At 47.6% G+C, this 12,508-nt stretch overlaps 12 non-coding genes across 12 annotated transcripts; all 12 read left to right on the plus strand.

Annotated features, from left to right (window-relative positions):
• The first annotated feature begins 85 nt into the window (after positions 1 to 85).
• Positions 86 to 303, plus strand: LOC138490377 (small nucleolar RNA U3). Its single transcript, XR_011275411.1, has one exon. It is a non-coding gene; the product is annotated as a small nucleolar RNA U3 (small nucleolar RNA).
• An 835-nt stretch (positions 304 to 1,138) lies between these two features.
• LOC138490862 (small nucleolar RNA U3) lies at positions 1,139 to 1,356 on the plus strand. The gene has a single exon (XR_011275755.1). It is a non-coding gene; the product is annotated as a small nucleolar RNA U3 (small nucleolar RNA).
• Positions 1,357 to 2,180: 824 nt separating this feature from the next.
• Positions 2,181 to 2,398, plus strand: LOC138490863 (small nucleolar RNA U3). The gene has a single exon (XR_011275756.1). It is a non-coding gene; the product is annotated as a small nucleolar RNA U3 (small nucleolar RNA).
• An 835-nt stretch (positions 2,399 to 3,233) lies between these two features.
• LOC138490864 (small nucleolar RNA U3) lies at positions 3,234 to 3,451 on the plus strand. Its single transcript, XR_011275757.1, has one exon. It is a non-coding gene; the product is annotated as a small nucleolar RNA U3 (small nucleolar RNA).
• An 824-nt stretch (positions 3,452 to 4,275) lies between these two features.
• On the plus strand, positions 4,276 to 4,493 carry LOC138490865 (small nucleolar RNA U3). The gene has a single exon (XR_011275758.1). It is a non-coding gene; the product is annotated as a small nucleolar RNA U3 (small nucleolar RNA).
• An 835-nt stretch (positions 4,494 to 5,328) lies between these two features.
• LOC138490761 (small nucleolar RNA U3) lies at positions 5,329 to 5,546 on the plus strand. The gene has a single exon (XR_011275664.1). It is a non-coding gene; the product is annotated as a small nucleolar RNA U3 (small nucleolar RNA).
• An 835-nt stretch (positions 5,547 to 6,381) lies between these two features.
• LOC138490866 (small nucleolar RNA U3) lies at positions 6,382 to 6,599 on the plus strand. The gene has a single exon (XR_011275759.1). It is a non-coding gene; the product is annotated as a small nucleolar RNA U3 (small nucleolar RNA).
• Positions 6,600 to 7,422: 823 nt separating this feature from the next.
• LOC138490868 (small nucleolar RNA U3) lies at positions 7,423 to 7,640 on the plus strand. Its single transcript, XR_011275760.1, has one exon. It is a non-coding gene; the product is annotated as a small nucleolar RNA U3 (small nucleolar RNA).
• An 824-nt stretch (positions 7,641 to 8,464) lies between these two features.
• On the plus strand, positions 8,465 to 8,682 carry LOC138490869 (small nucleolar RNA U3). Its single transcript, XR_011275761.1, has one exon. It is a non-coding gene; the product is annotated as a small nucleolar RNA U3 (small nucleolar RNA).
• Positions 8,683 to 9,517: 835 nt separating this feature from the next.
• LOC138490870 (small nucleolar RNA U3) lies at positions 9,518 to 9,735 on the plus strand. Its single transcript, XR_011275762.1, has one exon. It is a non-coding gene; the product is annotated as a small nucleolar RNA U3 (small nucleolar RNA).
• Positions 9,736 to 10,559: 824 nt separating this feature from the next.
• On the plus strand, positions 10,560 to 10,777 carry LOC138490872 (small nucleolar RNA U3). Its single transcript, XR_011275764.1, has one exon. It is a non-coding gene; the product is annotated as a small nucleolar RNA U3 (small nucleolar RNA).
• Positions 10,778 to 11,612: 835 nt separating this feature from the next.
• LOC138490762 (small nucleolar RNA U3) lies at positions 11,613 to 11,830 on the plus strand. Its single transcript, XR_011275665.1, has one exon. It is a non-coding gene; the product is annotated as a small nucleolar RNA U3 (small nucleolar RNA).
• Positions 11,831 to 12,508: the final 678 nt, after the last annotated feature.

Raw genomic sequence — 12,508 nt, forward strand, 5'->3', positions numbered from 1 at the left:
GCCTTTGGGACGATAGACGCTTTCCCACCCTAAGTGAGATGGGTGGCAGCTTCTTCCACCTGCCTGGGCTGCCCTTTGTGCTATTAAGACTATACTTTCAGGGATCATTTCTATAGTTCTTAACTGAGGAAATGTGTTCGAAAGTGTCTGGTCTTCGCTAACCACGAGGAAGAGTTGAAGTGTTCTCTTCTGAGCGTGAAGCAATTGGACAGTGTTGCATTTATGCAGCTGCTGTCTGCTATTGATGACCGTTCCTCTCTCCCTTTCAGGAGGGTTGGAGGAAGGGAACACAAACTGAGTGGTTAGCTGCTTATTATTCTGGTGAAAAATAGAGACAGCTCCCCTGTTTTTAGGGTTGCTTGGTGTCTGTGCTGTCGATTATGTGGGTTCTGATTTGTTAGCTGTGCAAATCTCCACATGGACCAAACACCTTGCGTCGCCCCGGTAAACACAATTGGCCGTGGGCCCTTTTGTGCGCTGCCCTGGGGGACCCAAGCGACAAGTTCCGGCTGTTGCATGCTGGCCTACTTCCATTTCACAAAGGTTAAGCCATTCTGATTTGCCACTGTTTTCCATCTGGCGCAATCCTCGTGCTTCTGTGAAAACAACACTGTACTGCCCCTTTGGGGGATTTGAATCTGCCTATTCAGCTGGGTACTTTTCAGGTCCGACTCAAATGCTTGTCTGGCCAATGCGCGCAATACCCTTCCATCACATGCATTACGTTCTCATAAAAGTCACACCGCCATTGTTCACGTTGCCTCCCACTTATGCTTGCTCGAATTCCACTGCAAAGCTTCCCAGATATTGAATAACACTCATTGCCATCGTAATATGGCCACTCTGTTTACTGAGGCCAGCCTTGGCTGGGCCATGGGAGCCCCTTGTCTCTGTCATCCACACTGACGAATTTTATTGGCTGCTGGTCTTCAATATGTAAATTTACAAAGTACAGGCATTTTTGTCATCTTTTGCCAACGCTATGGATAGGAAATGTTTTCTATGGTGTTGCGGGAAAGGTTTTCCTATGCAGAAATGGAGGGGCTTTTTGTTGCCTTTGGGACGATAGACGCTTTCCCACCCTAAGTGAGATGGGTGGCAGCTTCTTCCACCTGCCTGGGCTGCCCTTTTTGCTATTAAGACTATACTTTCAGGGATCATTTCTATAGTTCTTAACTGAGGAAATGTGTTCGAAAGTGTCTGGTCTTCGCTAACCACGAGGAAGAGTTGAAGTGTTCTCTTCTGAGCGTGAAGCAAGTGGACAGTGTTGCATTTATGCAGCTGCTGTCTGCTATTGATGACCGTTCCTCTCTCCCTTTCAGGAGGGTTGGAGGAAGGGAACACAAACTGAGTGGTTAGCTGCTTATTATTCTGGTGAAAAATAGAGACAGCTCCCCTGTTCTTAGGGTTGCTTGGTGTCTGTGCTGTCGATTATGTGGGTTCTGATTTGTTAGCTGTGCAAATCTCCACATGGACCAAACACCTTGCGTCGCCCCGGTAAACACAATTGGCCGTGGGCCCTTTTGTGCGCTGCCCTGGGGGACCCAAGCGACAAGTTCCGGCTGTTGCATGCTGGCCTACTTCCATTTCACAAAGGTTAAGCCATTCTGATTTGCCACTGTTTTTCATCTGGCGCAATCCTCGTGCTTCTGTGAAAACAACACTGTACTGCCTTTGAATCTGCCTATTCAGCTGGGTACTTTTCAGGTCCGACTCAAATGCTTGTCTGGCCAATGCGCGCAATACCCTTCCATCACATGCATTACGTTCTCATAAAAGTCACACCGCCATTGTTCACGTTGCCTCCCACTTATGCTTGCTCGAATTCCACTGCAAAGCTTCCCAGATATTGAATAACACTCATTGCCATCGTAATATGGCCACTCTGTTTACTGAGGCCAGCCTTGGCTGGGCCATGGGAGCCCCTTGTCTCTGTCATCCACACTGACGAATTTTATTGGCTGCTGGTCTTCAATATGTAAATTTACAAAGTACAGGCATTTTTGTCATCTTTTGCCAACGCTATGGATAGGAAATGTTTTCTATGGTGTTGCGGGAAAGGTTTTCCTATGCAGAAATGGAGGGGCTTTTTGTTGCCTTTGGGACGATAGACGCTTTCCCACCCTAAGTGAGATGGGTGGCAGCTTCTTCCACCTGCCTGGGCTGCCCTTTTTGCTATTAAGACTATACTTTCAGGGATCATTTCTATAGTTCTTAACTGAGGAAATGTGTTCGAAAGTGTCTGGTCTTCGCTAACCACGAGGAAGAGTTGAAGTGTTCTCTTCTGAGCGTGAAGCAAGTGGACAGTGTTGCATTTATGCAGCTGCTGTCTGCTATTGATGACCGTTCCTCTCTCCCTTTCAGGAGGGTTGGAGGAAGGGAACACAAACTGAGTGGTTAGCTGCTTATTATTCTGGTGAAAAATAGAGACAGCTCCCCTGTTCTTAGGGTTGCTTGGTGTCTGTGCTGTCGATTATGTGGGTTCTGATTTGTTAGCTGTGCAAATCTCCACATGGACCAAACACCTTGCGTCGCCCCGGTAAACACAATTGGCCGTGGGCCCTTTTGTGCGCTGCCCTGGGGGACCCAAGCGACAAGTTCCGGCTGTTGCATGCTGGCCTACTTCCATTTCACAAAGGTTAAGCCATTCTGATTTGCCACTGTTTTCCATCTGGCGCAATCCTCGTGCTTCTGTGAAAACAACACTGTACTGCCCCTTTGGGGGATTTGAATCTGCCTATTCAGCTGGGTACTTTTCAGGTCCGACTCAAATGCTTGTCTGGCCAATGCGCGCAATACCCTTCCATCACATGCATTACGTTCTCATAAAAGTCACACCGCCATTGTTCACGTTGCCTCCCACTTATGCTTGCTCGAATTCCACTGCAAAGCTTCCCAGATATTGAATAACACTCATTGCCATCGTAATATGGCCACTCTGTTTACTGAGGCCAGCCTTGGCTGGGCCATGGGAGCCCCTTGTCTCTGTCATCCACACTGACAAATTTTATTGGCTGCTGGTCTTCAATATGTAAATTTACAAAGTACAGGCATTTTTGTCATCTTTTGCCAACGCTATGGAAAGGAAAGGTTTTCTATGGGGTTGCGGGAAAGGTTTTCCTATGCAGAAATGGGGGGGCTTTTTGTTGCCTTTGGGACGATAGATGCTTTCCCACCCTAAGTGAGATGGGTGGCAGCTTCTTCCACCTGCCTGGGCTGTCCTTTTTGCTATTAAGACTATACTTTCAGGGATCATTTCTATAGTTCTTAACTGAGGAAATGTGTTCGAAAGTGTCTGGTCTTCGCTAACCACGAGGAAGAGTTGAAGTGTTCTCTTCTGAGCGTGAAGCAAGTGGACAGTGTTGCATTTATGCAGCTGCTGTCTGCTATTGATGACCGTTCCTCTCTCCCTTTCAGGAGGGTTGGAGGAAGGGAACACAAACTGAGTGGTTAGCTGCTTATTATTCTGGTGAAAAATAGAGACAGCTCCCCTGTTCTTAGGGTTGCTTGGTGTCTGTGCTGTCGATTATGTGGGTTCTGATTTGTTAGCTGTGCAAATCTCCACATGGACCAAACACCTTGCGTCGCCCCGGTAAACACAATTGGCCGTGGGCCCTTTTGTGCGCTGCCCTGGGGGACCCAAGCGACAAGTTCCGGCTGTTGCATGCTGGCCTACTTCCATTTCACAAAGGTTAAGCCATTCTGATTTGCCACTGTTTTTCATCTGGCGCAATCCTCGTGCTTCTGTGAAAACAACACTGTACTGCCTTTGAATCTGCCTATTCAGCTGGGTACTTTTCAGGTCCGACTCAAATGCTTGTCTGGCCAATGCGCGCAATACCCTTCCATCACATGCATTACGTTCTCATAAAAGTCACACCGCCATTGTTCACGTTGCCTCCCACTTATGCTTGCTCGAATTCCACTGCAAAGCTTCCCAGATATTGAATAACACTCATTGCCATCGTAATATGGCCACTCTGTTTACTGAGGCCAGCCTTGGCTGGGCCATGGGAGCCCCTTGTCTCTGTCATCCACACTGACGAATTTTATTGGCTGCTGGTCTTCAATATGTAAATTTACAAAGTACAGGCATTTTTGTCATCTTTTGCCAACGCTATGGATAGGAAATGTTTTCTATGGTGTTGCGGGAAAGGTTTTCCTATGCAGAAATGGAGGGGCTTTTTGTTGCCTTTGGGACGATAGACGCTTTCCCACCCTAAGTGAGATGGGTGGCAGCTTCTTCCACCTGCCTGGGCTGCCCTTTGTGCTATTAAGACTATACTTTCAGGGATCATTTCTATAGTTCTTAACTGAGGAAATGTGTTCGAAAGTGTCTGGTCTTCGCTAACCACGAGGAAGAGTTGAAGTGTTCTCTTCTGAGCGTGAAGCAAGTGGACAGTGTTGCATTTATGCAGCTGCTGTCTGCTATTGATGACCGTTCCTCTCTCCCTTTCAGGAGGGTTGGAGGAAGGGAACACAAACTGAGTGGTTAGCTGCTTATTATTCTGGTGAAAAATAGAGACAGCTCCCCTGTTCTTAGGGTTGCTTGGTGTCTGTGCTGTCGATTATGTGGGTTCTGATTTGTTAGCTGTGCAAATCTCCACATGGACCAAACACCTTGCGTCGCCCCGGTAAACACAATTGGCCGTGGGCCCTTTTGTGCGCTGCCCTGGGGGACCCAAGCGACAAGTTCCGGCTGTTGCATGCTGGCCTACTTCCATTTCACAAAGGTTAAGCCATTCTGATTTGCCACTGTTTTCCATCTGGCGCAATCCTCGTGCTTCTGTGAAAACAACACTGTACTGCCCCTTTGGGGGATTTGAATCTGCCTATTCAGCTGGGTACTTTTCAGGTCCGACTCAAATGCTTGTCTGGCCAATGCGCGCAATACCCTTCCATCACATGCATTACGTTCTCATAAAAGTCACACCGCCATTGTTCACGTTGCCTCCCACTTATGCTTGCTCGAATTCCACTGCAAAGCTTCCCAGATATTGAATAACACTCATTGCCATCGTAATATGGCCACTCTGTTTACTGAGGCCAGCCTTGGCTGGGCCATGGGAGCCCCTTGTCTCTGTCATCCACACTGACGAATTTTATTGGCTGCTGGTCTTCAATATGTAAATTTACAAAGTACAGGCATTTTTGTCATCTTTTGCCAACGCTATGGATAGGAAATGTTTTCTATGGTGTTGCGAGAAAGGTTTTCCTATGCAGAAATGGAGGGGCTTTTTGTTGCCTTTGGGACGATAGACGCTTTCCCACCCTAAGTGAGATGGGTGGCAGCTTCTTCCACCTGCCTGGGCTGCCCTTTGTGCTATTAAGACTATACTTTCAGGGATCATTTCTATAGTTCTTAACTGAGGAAATGTGTTCGAAAGTGTCTGGACTTCGCTAACCACGAGGAAGAGTTGAAGTGTTCTCTTCTGAGCGTGAAGCAAGTGGACAGTGTTGCATTTATGCAGCTGCTGTCTGCTATTGATGACCGTTCCTCTCTCCCTTTCAGGAGGGTTGGAGGAAGGGAACACAAACTGAGTGGTTAGCTGCTTATTATTCTGGTGAAAAATAGAGACAGCTCCCCTGTTTTTAGGGTTGCTTGGTGTCTGTGCTGTCGATTATGTGGGTTCTGATTTGTTAGCTGTGCAAATCTCCACATGGACCAAACACCTTGCGTCGCCCCGGTAAACACAATTGGCCGTGGGCCCTTTTGTGCGCTGCCCTGGGGGACCCAAGCGACAAGTTCCGGCTGTTGCATGCTGGCCTACTTCCATTTCACAAAGGTTAAGCCATTCTGATTTGCCACTGTTTTCCATCTGGCGCAATCCTCGTGCTTCTGTGAAAACAACACTGTACTGCCCCTTTGTGGGATTTGAATCTGCCTATTCAGCTGGGTACTTTTCAGGTCCGACTCAAATGCTTGTCTGGCCAATGCGCGCAATACCCTTCCATCACATGCATTACGTTCTCATAAAAGTCACACCGCCATTGTTCACGTTGCCTCCCACTTATGCTTGCTCGAATTCCACTGCAAAGCTTCCCAGATATTGAATAACACTCATTGCCATTGTAATATGGCCACTCTGTTTACTGAGGCCAGCCTTGGCTGGGCCATGGGAGCCCCTTGTCTCTGTCATCCACACTGACGAATTTTATTGGCTGCTGGTCTTCAATATGTAAATTTACAAAGTACAGGCATTTTTGTCATCTTTTGCCAACGCTATGGAAAGGAAAGGTTTTCTATGGGGTTGCGGGAAAGGTTTTCCTATGCAGAAATGGGGGGGCTTTTTGTTGCCTTTGGGACGATAGATGCTTTCCCACCCTAAGTGAGATGGGTGGCAGCTTCTTCCACCTGCCTGGGCTGCCCTTTTTGCTATTAAGACTATACTTTCAGGGATCATTTCTATAGTTCTTAACTGAGGAAATGTGTTCGAAAGTGTCTGGTCTTCGCTAACCACGAGGAAGAGTTGAAGTGTTCTCTTCTGAGCGTGAAGCAAGTGGACAGTGTTGCATTTATGCAGCTGCTGTCTGCTATTGATGACCGTTCCTCTCTCCCTTTCAGGAGGGTTGGAGGAAGGGAACACAAACTGAGTGGTTAGCTGCTTATTATTCTGGTGAAAAATAGAGACAGCTCCCCTGTTCTTAGGGTTGCTTGGTGTCTGTGCTGTCGATTATGTGGGTTCTGATTTGTTAGCTGTGCAAATCTCCACATGGACCAAACACCTTGCGTCGCCCCGGTAAACACAATTGCCGTGGGCCCTTTTGTGCGCTGCCCTGGGGGACCCAAGCGACAAGTTCCGGCTGTTGCATGCTGGCCTACTTCCATTTCACAAAGGTTAAGCCATTCTGATTTGCCACTGTTTTTCATCTGGCGCAATCCTCGTGCTTCTGTGAAAACAACACTGTACTGCCTTTGAATCTGCCTATTCAGCTGGGTACTTTTCAGGTCCGACTCAAATGCTTGTCTGGCCAATGCGCACAATACCCTTCCATCACATGCATTACGTTCTCATAAAAGTCACACCGCCATTGTTCACGTTGCCTCCCACTTATGCTTGCTCGAATTCCACTGCAAAGCTTCCCAGATATTGAATAACACTCATTGCCATCGTAATATGGCCACTCTGTTTACTGAGGCCAGCCTTGGCTGGGCCATGGGAGCCCCTTGTCTCTGTCATCCACACTGACGAATTTTATTGGCTGCTGGTCTTCAATATGTAAATTTACAAAGTACAGGCATTTTTGTCATCTTTTGCCAACGCTATGGATAGGAAATGTTTTCTATGGTGTTGCGGGAAAGGTTTTCCTATGCAGAAATGGAGGGGCTTTTTGTTGCCTTTGGGACGATAGACGCTTTCCCACCCTAAGTGAGATGGGTGGCAGCTTCTTCCACCTGCCTGGGCTGCCCTTTTTGCTATTAAGACTATACTTTCAGGGATCATTTCTATAGTTCTTAACTGAGGAAATGTGTTCGAAAGTGTCTGGTCTTCGCTAACCACGAGGAAGAGTTGAAGTGTTCTCTTCTGAGCGTGAAGCAAGTGGACAGTGTTGCATTTATGCAGCTGCTGTCTGCTATTGATGACCGTTCCTCTCTCCCTTTCAGGAGGGTTGGAGGAAGGGAACACAAACTGAGTGGTTAGCTGCTTATTATTCTGGTGAAAAATAGAGACAGCTCCCCTGTTCTTAGGGTTGCTTGGTGTCTGTGCTGTCGATTATGTGGGTTCTGATTTGTTAGCTGTGCAAATCTCCACATGGACCAAACACCTTGCGTCGCCCCGGTAAACACAATTGGCCGTGGGCCCTTTTGTGCGCTGCCCTGGGGGACCCAAGCGACAAGTTCCGGCTGTTGCATGCTGGCCTACTTCCATTTCACAAAGGTTAAGCCATTCTGATTTGCCACTGTTTTTCATCTGGCGCAATCCTCGTGCTTCTGTGAAAACAACACTGTACTGCCTTTGAATCTGCCTATTCAGCTGGGTACTTTTCAGGTCCGACTCAAATGCTTGTCTGGCCAATGCGCGCAATACCCTTCCATCACATGCATTACGTTCTCATAAAAGTCACACCGCCATTGTTCACGTTGCCTCCCACTTATGCTTGCTCGAATTCCACTGCAAAGCTTCCCAGATATTGAATAACACTCATTGCCATCGTAATATGGCCACTCTGTTTACTGAGTCCAGCCTTGGCTGGGCCATGGGAGCCCCTTGTCTCTGTCATCCACACTGACGAATTTTATTGGCTGCTGGTCTTCAATATGTAAATTTACAAAGTACAGGCATTTTTGTCATCTTTTGCCAACGCTATGGATAGGAAATGTTTTCTATGGTGTTGCGGGAAAGGTTTTCCTATGCAGAAATGGAGGGGCTTTTTGTTGCCTTTGGGACGATAGACGCTTTCCCACCCTAAGTGAGATGGGTGGCAGCTTCTTCCACCTGCCTGGGCTGCCCTTTGTGCTATTAAGACTATACTTTCAGGGATCATTTCTATAGTTCTTAACTGAGGAAATGTGTTCGAAAGTGTCTGGTCTTCGCTAACCACGAGGAAGAGTTGAAGTGTTCTCTTCTGAGCGTGAAGCAAGTGGACAGTGTTGCATTTATGCAGCTGCTGTCTGCTATTGATGACCGTTCCTCTCTCCCTTTCAGGAGGGTTGGAGGAAGGGAACACAAACTGAGTGGTTAGCTGCTTATTATTCTGGTGAAAAATAGAGACAGCTCCCCTGTTTTTAGGGTTGCTTGGTGTCTGTGCTGTCGATTATGTGGGTTCTGATTTGTTAGCTGTGCAAATCTCCACATGGACCAAACACCTTGCGTCGCCCCGGTAAACACAATTGGCCGTGGGCCCTTTTGTGCGCTTCCCTGGGGGACCCAAGCGACAAGTTCCGGCTGTTGCATGCTGGCCTACTTCCATTTCACAAAGGTTAAGCCATTCTGATTTGCCACTGTTTTCCATCTGGCGCAATCCTCGTGCTTCTGTGAAAACAACACTGTACTGCCCCTTTGGGGGATTTGAATCTGCCTATTCAGCTGGGTACTTTTCAGGTCCGACTCAAATGCTTGTCTGGCCAATGCGCGCAATACCCTTCCATCACATGCATTACGTTCTCATAAAAGTCACACCGCCATTGTTCACGTTGCCTCCCACTTATGCTTGCTCGAATTCCACTGCAAAGCTTCCCAGATATTGAATAACACTCATTGCCATCGTAATATGGCCACTCTGTTTACTGAGGCCAGCCTTGGCTGGGCCATGGGAGCCCCTTGTCTCTGTCATCCACACTGACGAATTTTATTGGCTGCTGGTCTTCAATATGTAAATTTACAAAGTACAGGCATTTTTGTCATCTTTTGCCAACGCTATGGATAGGAAATGTTTTCTATGGTGTTGCGGGAAAGGTTTTCCTATGCAGAAATGGAGGGGCTTTTTGTTGCCTTTGGGACGATAGACGCTTTCCCACCCTAAGTGAGATGGGTGGCAGCTTCTTCCACCTGCCTGGGCTGCCCTTTTTGCTATTAAGACTATACTTTCAGGGATCATTTCTATAGTTCTTAACTGAGGAAATGTGTTCGAAAGTGTCTGGTCTTCGCTAACCACGAGGAAGAGTTGAAGTGTTCTCTTCTGAGCGTGAAGCAAGTGGACAGTGTTGCATTTATGCAGCTGCTGTCTGCTATTGATGACCGTTCCTCTCTCCCTTTCAGGAGGGTTGGAGGAAGGGAACACAAACTGAGTGGTTAGCTGCTTATTATTCTGGTGAAAAATAGAGACAGCTCCCCTGTTCTTAGGGTTGCTTGGTGTCTGTGCTGTCGATTATGTGGGTTCTGATTTGTTAGCTGTGCAAATCTCCACATGGACCAAACACCTTGCGTCGCCCCGGTAAACACAATTGGCCGTGGGCCCTTTTGTTCGCTGCCCTGGGGGACCCAAGCGACAAGTTCCGGCTGTTGCATGCTGGCCTACTTCCATTTCACAAAGGTTAAGCCATTCTGATTTGCCACTGTTTTTCATCTGGCGCAATCCTCGTGCTTCTGTGAAAACAACACTGTACTGCCTTTGAATCTGCCTATTCAGCTGGGTACTTTTCAGGTCCGACTCAAATGCTTGTCTGGCCAATGCGCGCAATACCCTTCCATCACATGCATTACGTTCTCATAAAAGTCACACCGCCATTGTTCACGTTGCCTCCCACTTATGCTTGCTCGAATTCCACTGCAAAGCTTCCCAGATATTGAATAACACTCATTGCCATCGTAATATGGCCACTCTGTTTACTGAGGCCAGCCTTGGCTGGGCCATGGGAGCCCCTTGTCTCTGTCATCCACACTGACGAATTTTATTGGCTGCTGGTCTTCAATATGTAAATTTACAAAGTACAGGCATTTTTGTCATCTTTTGCCAACGCTATGGATAGGAAATGTTTTCTATGGTGTTGCGGGAAAGGTTTTCCTATGCAGAAATGGAGGGGCTTTTTGTTGCCTTTGGGACGATAGACGCTTTCCCACCCTAAGTGAGATGGGTGGCAGCTTCTTCCACCTGCCTGGGCTGCCCTTTGTGCTATTAAGACTATACTTTCAGGGATCATTTCTATAGTTCTTAACTGAGGAAATGTGTTCGAAAGTGTCTGGTCTTCGCTAACCACGAGGAAGAGTTGAAGTGTTCTCTTCTGAGCGTGAAGCAAGTGGACAGTGTTGCATTTATGCAGCTGCTGTCTGCTATTGATGACCGTTCCTCTCTCCCTTTCAGGAGGGTTGGAGGAAGGGAACACAAACTGAGTGGTTAGCTGCTTATTATTCTGGTGAAAAATAGAGACAGCTCCCCTGTTCTTAGGGTTGCTTGGTGTCTGTGCTGTCGATTATGTGGGTTCTGATTTGTTAGCTGTGCAAATCTCCACATGGACCAAACACCTTGCGTCGCCCCGGTAAACACAATTGGCCGTGGGCCCTTTTGTGCGCTGCCCTGGGGGACCCAAGCGACAAGTTCCGGCTGTTGCATGCTGGCCTACTTCCATTTCACAAAGGTTAAGCCATTCTGATTTGCCACTGTTTTCCATCTGGCGCAATCCTCGTGCTTCTGTGAAAACAACACTGTACTGCCCCTTTGGGGGATTTGAATCTGCCTATTCAGCTGGGTACTTTTCAGGTCCGACTCAAATGCTTGTCTGGCCAATGCGCGCAATACCCTTCCATCACATGCATTACGTTCTCATAAAAGTCACACCGCCATTGTTCACGTTGCCTCCCACTTATGCTTGCTCGAATTCCACTGCAAAGCTTCCCAGATATTGAATAACACTCATTGCCATCGTAATATGGCCACTCTGTTTACTGAGGCCAGCCTTGGCTGGGCCATGGGAGCCCCTTGTCTCTGTCATCCACACTGACGAATTTTATTGGCTGCTGGTCTTCAATATGTAAATTTACAAAGTACAGGCATTTTTGTCATCTTTTGCCAACGCTATGGATAGGAAATGTTTTCTATGGTGTTGCGGGAAAGGTTTTCCTATGCAGAAATGGAGGGGCTTTTTGTTGCCTTTGGGACGATAGACGCTTTCCCACCCTAAGTGAGATGGGTGGCAGCTTCTTCCACCTGCCTGGGCTGCCCTTTGTGCTATTAAGACTATACTTTCAGGGATCATTTCTATAGTTCTTAACTGAGGAAATGTGTTCGAAAGTGTCTGGACTTCGCTAACCACGAGGAAGAGTTGAAGTGTTCTCTTCTGAGCGTGAAGCAAGTGGACAGTGTTGCATTTATGCAGCTGCTGTCTGCTATTGATGACCGTTCCTCTCTCCCTTTCAGGAGGGTTGGAGGAAGGGAACACAAACTGAGTGGTTAGCTGCTTATTATTCTGGTGAAAAATAGAGACAGCTCCCCTGTTTTTAGGGTTGCTTGGTGTCTGTGCTGTCGATTATGTGGGTTCTGATTTGTTAGCTGTGCAAATCTCCACATGGACCAAACACCTTGCGTCGCCCCGGTAAACACAATTGGCCGTGGGCCCTTTTGTGCGCTGCCCTGGGGGACCCAAGCGACAAGTTCCGGCTGTTGCATGCTGGCCTACTTCCATTTCACAAAGGTTAAGCCATTCTGATTTGCCACTGTTTTCCATCTGGCGCAATCCTCGTGCTTCTGTGAAAACAACACTGTACTGCCCCTTTGGGGGATTTGAATCTGCCTATTCAGCTGGGTACTTTTCAGGTCCGACTCAAATGCTTGTCTGGCCAATGCGCGCAATACCCTTCCATCACATGCATTACGTTCTCATAAAAGTCACACCGCCATTGTTCACGTTGCCTCCCACTTATGCTTGCTCGAATTCCACTGCAAAGCTTCCCAGATATTGAATAACACTCATTGCCATTGTAATATGGCCACTCTGTTTACTGAGGCCAGCCTTGGCTGGGCCATGGGAGCCCCTTGTCTCTGTCATCCACACTGACGAATTTTATTGGCTGCTGGTCTTCAATATGTAAATTTACAAAGTACAGGCATTTTTGTCATCTTTTGCCAACGC

This window comes from Ambystoma mexicanum, chromosome 9 (genome assembly GCF_040938575.1).
Source record: "Ambystoma mexicanum isolate Mex_15411 chromosome 9, UKY_AmexF1_1, whole genome shotgun sequence".
Classification (NCBI taxonomy): Eukaryota; Metazoa; Chordata; class Amphibia; order Caudata; family Ambystomatidae; genus Ambystoma; species Ambystoma mexicanum.